The 6,000-nt window shown below is 41.0% G+C and overlaps 1 protein-coding gene across 2 annotated transcripts in view; it reads left to right on the forward strand.

Annotated features, from left to right (window-relative positions):
- ADGRD1 (adhesion G protein-coupled receptor D1) overlaps window positions 1–6,000 on the forward strand; it is a 156,546-nt gene that overhangs the window by 89,093 nt on the left and 61,453 nt on the right. The window lies entirely within an intron of this gene.

The raw sequence follows: 6,000 nt of genomic DNA on the forward strand, positions 1-6,000 counted from the left end.
TCATGGTACCTTATGGTGCCTTGAGATTTCTTCAGAGATGGACCTGAGTGTCTGGTCCTTGCAGGCGAAGTGCTGGTTTGTGCCTGCTGAAGGACTCCCTCTACAAAACTCAGCATCAGGCAAGGTCAACCCCATCCTGGATCTTAGCAGACAAACAGGCAGCACTGCCATGAGCATGAGAAATATGTCAGGGAGGATCCAATGGAGGTAGTGATGAAGCCCTGCTTGGACAACCCTTGGTTAATAAATGTATAACAGAAATTATTTACAAACCATACATTTAAAGAAATGTACACTAATTGTCTGTCAAATGTATACCCTCTGGCACATTCTCAGCTTTCTAATAATATAAATGAACCGACTGACGAAGAGCTTCAGTAGGACAGTAGGAGTCCTACTGTTGCATTTATCATTGCGTGCTACTAACAAGCGTGGGGTTCTGTGTGGTACAGCTAGAGGGGTTTGTCAGCTCTGTTGGCGTGGATACATTGACTATATGGCTGTGTCTCAGGCTCCTGTTACTTGCTTTGAATGATGGGTTTGCTCCTCTTTTAGACAGTATCTTTGCTGAGAGAGCTACTGCTGCAGGATGGACTGCATGTGCTCGTGAGGGCGGCACAGGGATAGACAGATACAAAAGTGAGCTTGCAGTGTAAGGGAACTCTAATCAGGGTTATACCACTGAGCAGCTCGGAAGTCTTTTCAAGGAATGAATCATTCCAGACTGCTGTTAGGAGTTACTGATTCAGTAACACTGTTAGCACAACTACTCACATGGTAATCCTGGTTAGACAGTGTAATGCCGTTGAAGTCAGGGTCACAGTTTAGAACAAGATGGTCTGCTATCCAAAGAGCTTAATTAATATCCCCAGCCCTTTATATTAGCCTAACCATTTGAAGATGGAGTATCTTGTTCAGGTCACCCAGGTTAGTTTTTATCTAACCATTAAAATCTTTATTACTTGTAAAGCACCTAATGACCCCAGCTGGTTTCCAAGTATTATTTTTCTAGGAACTCCTTATACTCCTGATGAAATGCAGCTTTGCCTGAAGAGCTTCCCATCCTGTGAGACAAAAGTAGAATGGGAGAAATGTGCTGTTATTAACCCTGTTTTAAAGAGCAGTATACAGGTGTTTAGCCAGGATTAAATAGGGTGTCCATCAATTAAATGCTGATGGAATATTTGTCAGTTTTCCACTGGGAAATAGTTCTGAAAGGTCTAACTTTCAAATAAACAGATTTGAAATTGTCACTGATTAATGAGATGCTGCAATAAGTGCTAATATTATGCAATATTAGTAATTTGAGATCAAAAATACTTTATATCAAAATCTTTGGAATCAAGTTTTCCTAAAGTGATCTGAGATGCATAACTAGGAAAGGCTGGACATGAATGGACTCAAAGTCATTTAATGGTTCTATTTTCAATATTTTCTCCCTTCTTAACTTTTTGGTCTAATGCATTTGAATCTGCCAAAGTTTGCATGGAATGCTTTTACATTGCTTTTTGTTTCTTTATGATAATTTAGGAAAAAAAATGAAAATGCTGGTGAGATGTTACGTGGATGTGTGAGACACACAGACCTAGCCACTCTGATGCATAAAAACACTCCCTATGTGACATAGTACTATAGAAGTCTCTATAAAATAGGGGGTTTTTTAAATGAAACTTAATTGCCATCATTTTCTGTTGAATTTTGACCCCTTCCACCTAAAGCCCCATTTCTGAAAAGAAAATAGGAGGGAATTTATAAATTTGTGGCAGGAAAAGTGAAATGCTGAAAAGTGACAGGAGTATTCCCAGTATAGAGTCCATATGTTCCTAGCGCAAATCCATGAGAATTTGAAATGCTTGCTTCAGCTTTCAGTGGAAGATTGTGCAGGCTAGGTAGTAAATAGGCGTTCATTTCTGACCTCTTGAAGTTCAGCTAAAAATTTTTGCATGCACCTCAACTGGCAGATTTTATAAACGCATTGTAGCGTGGAGAAATTTGGATTCACTGGTCTGCAGAGCAATGAACCTGAACTAAGCCTCAACATGGATGCTTTGCCCTGCCCTCCCATCACCTGCACAAGCTTGACGTTACAGCGGGGTGATGAGAGTGGGCCCATGGGGGGTCTCAGGTAATAGTGCTGCTAACAAGCCAATGAAGGATGTCATCCCTTCAATGTGCTTTAATTTCAGTTCCTCTCATTTGGTTACTATGTAGTCCCTCTCTCAGAGTTAAACATAAAATCTCATCCCAAATCTTTGACCAAGATACACCCTTTAAGTTGACTGTTTAGGATTATCTTGTGGTAGTAATTTTTTTAACCAGTGAAAAAATTGGTATCTTTGCTGTGGAATTGACATGAATTTAAGATTCAGGCAAAGACAAGCTGCTTGGCTTTCAAGCTATACAAGCAGACCAAGCTCATTTACAAATTCCTAAAACATTTGCTAAGTATTTGCTTCACACATCTAAGCAATAGAGCCTACTGAATCAACTCGACAGTTGGAAACTTCTCCCAGGCGTCCTTGGAACCCTGTTAAGTAAATGTTAAAATTCTGTGGATTTTAAACACATATACATGTTTATTCACCCTGTTCTGAAATTCATGAGCCAAGGTTCAAAGGGCCCATATAAATCACCCATTGGAATACTAGATTGTCAGTGCTCTAAGAAATTGTTGCAATGATGTTATATTCGATCTTGAACTTTTGTATATTTTATTTTTTTTTCATAAATGGTTTCACAGATAATATGAGACAAGAAAAAGAGAGGGTGGGAGTATGCAATTGCCCATGTTGAACAGTTCTATTTATACAGCTATTATATATCTGTGGCTGTATAAATAGAACTGGATGAAGTTTTTCCATGTGAACACTATTTTTGACAGAACGTTTATTTTTTGTCTAGATTTTGTTTCTTACAAAAAGGGGTCTGCTTTTCCCCAAAAATGTAAATAAATTATTGGAAATGGATTGCCTGAAAACTGGAGAGGTTTTCATCAAAAGCTGTATTTTGGCACAAAAATGTGACTTCATTCTTCATGAATTCTACTTGGGGTGCTTCATACTTCCATTCTCCTATGGAAAGTATCATTTCCATTTCTCTCCATTGTGTGGCTAAATGCAGCTCTCAGGGTAGCACAAATAAGCAGACATCCTCTCCAAGGGCACCATAACAGCCTTTCACCCAAGGCACCAGTCAGCAGAACAGTAAAACCAGGTATGAATAGTTCCACCTCCCCTTGCAGAAAGGCAGGCAGATGCACAGAAAACAATTAAGAAAAAAGGGGGGGATATCAACAATTCTAAAGAGAGGTAATACAGACCAGTGCATACGCAGCAGCTGCAGACCTGGGAGAACACTGTTGATATGGAAATCCATGAACTCTTGAGACCAGTTCAGTGCGATAAGTGTCCTGACTCTCTCAGCTGCTCTTCAAGAGATTGATTTTCTTCTTGCTTAAAAAAACAATTACAAAAAAAAAACCCCACCATAAACTTTCCATTAAAGAGACATCGCAGTTTTTTAAAGCGTTTGCTGTTCACAACCAGAGAGTACCGCATACTCTCCGAGTTCAGAAAAAGCCAAGGTGTCTCTAAGCAACAGCTACTGAAAATAAAGTGACCTTCCTCGGAGGTAACTCACCACGTAAATACCTGTGGTGAGCATTTCTAATGACTGGAGAGCTGAGCTTGTATGATAACTATTTGTCAAGGATGGTGACTTTTTCTTCTGAATTATGCTAAATTCAAGCAAGAATCTCCTTGCTTAACTCCTTCTCTTTGTTCCTTCACATGGTGAAGTCTAGCTTTTTCCACTTAGGGAACAGCAGAATGATGTAGACCTTGCCAGCTTTGACACACTGTGAACCTGCCCCAGTGCCTGCCTCCCTGCTAGTACTGGTCCAGCTCATTTTCACACCTTCACCAACATCCAGCAGATCTCTCTCTGTATTTACACAGTTTGTGCATTTGTTGCAGGCACAAATGCCTGTGTGTATTCTCAAAATTCTTTATCATTGCAATTCTATTATAAGGTACAGAACAACATTAATAATTTATGCACCTGGCTCAGGGAGGAATTACAGTGTCTCACGTGGATTTCGTTTTGTTTCAGTGAGACACTCAGGAACAAAATTGTAGGACATCTTGCACCTGATGGTGCTTTTTCTTGAATACTAGAAGCATTGTGAGGTGAGGAATGCTGACAAATTGTTAGATGCTTATGGAGCAGATTGTCGGGTGGGTCTAATTTCCAGGGAGCATAGAAATACAAGAAAGTTCTTAGGAAAAAGCTGCAAGTTCTTGATTTTTCTTCTTGATCTTTACTCAAACAGGCTAGATTAATTCAGTCAGTATTCTGCTGTATGCCAGCTGGAAGTGATCTCCAGGGACTGAAATCTGCCGAGATGAAAAAGTATTTTTTTTCAATATTTCAGAGAGAGAAATTGAAACAAAGAGGTCACAATAAAAAATTTCAATTCTGGAATTTTAATTTAGATGTGACAAAATGAACCTCCACTCTGGTATCTGTGTGCTATGCACCAGTATATGAAGAAAAAGAACTTTGAATGCTGTGAATTAGCTGAAACTGAGCTCAGATTACAAGTGAGTTGAACACTGCTCCAGATTTTATATTAGTTTCAGCAAGAGCTCAAACACACTAAAGTTGCAGTGATTGTGAAGGAACGGCGTGAACTGGTGAATAGCTTGAGATCATGTATGCAGTTTAGCTGCTTCCAGTGATGCAGGGGATTAGCAGTTGTAACAAGTTTATTTCAGGAATGAAATAACCATCTTGGAAAAACTTACAACCATGTGGTGCTCAGATGTCAGCCTGGCACTGACCTGTTAGCCTGCTGATGAATTGGCCCACATGGAATGCCAAAATTATTTGTGTTTTTACCACTCTGCTGTTATGTCTGTATTACGGCTGGCCCAGATTCATGCTTGCTTGCTGAGATTCATTTATCATGTTGGTTTTAACTTGGAAATGATAGCATTTATTTGGAGTTTTGGAGATTAGTGATGAACAACTGGTTTAAATGAATACATAAGCTAACTGAAGGTAAAATGCAACCGAAGATGAGCAGAATGTTCCTGAAAGGGACATGTTCAGCCCTCAACTGCCTTTGTGAGGTTGCTTGGATGTAAGGTCAGCATGTGATGAGAATTTGGAAAGTCCATTGGGATGTCTTTTCACAGCTCTGATCAAGTTAGTAAGACAGAGAATTTTACAATGCATCTCCCCAACAAAATGTGTCAGTGGGACGTTCAGAGTAATTGTGCAGGTATTAACTAATTCATGTACCCATCCTCTGGGAGACTCATTGCTCTGATGAAGCTTTTCTTTCTGATGAGGGAAAGTGAGGTAGGGTAAAAAAGTCCCTCATAGCAAAGAATTGCTAAAGCTGCACTGTCGGGGATTCATGGCCGTCTTTCTCCTGCCTTGATCCACAGAACTGTGCTCCAGGTTTGCCTCACCCGGTGCTCGCTGCAGTCAGAACAAACCCATACTGCCAGCTGTCCTGCAATGTTATAGTTAGGGAGACAATGGTGCATTAATATAGCTGTGGTAGGAAAAAGAAAGAATCCATTTAGTTTGACGTGTTTACACTGGTTTATGTTTGCTTCTTCTGGAGAAAGTCCAAGTAAAGGGCAGCCCGGGTGATACGCTCCCTGTGGTGGTTTGCTTGTGGTACTGTAGTATGATGGTCCTCTGCTGCACCACAGGCTTGAACCTGGACAGGAGCAGGAGAGGATGGGAGATGAGATGTTACCTCAAGTAGGCATCCTCCATTGGCACAGAGCCTGGGGAGATCTCAGCCTGCAATGCCACCTCCTGCACCCAGCACCCAGTGGGACCTCCCGCTGGGGGCAGAAAGACTGGTGGAGAGGTCCTGTTCGTGGGGCCAGAGGGGCAGATGAAGTCAGGAGGAGAGATGTAAGCAATGCTCCTTCAGTGCAGTCAGATGGGGGGATGTCACAAGGTGCTTCCTAGACAGCA

The sequence above is a fragment of the Egretta garzetta genome, unplaced genomic scaffold (genome assembly GCF_000687185.1).
Source record: "Egretta garzetta isolate BGI_Z169 unplaced genomic scaffold, ASM68718v1 scaffold25, whole genome shotgun sequence".
Taxonomy (NCBI): Eukaryota; Metazoa; Chordata; class Aves; order Pelecaniformes; family Ardeidae; genus Egretta; species Egretta garzetta.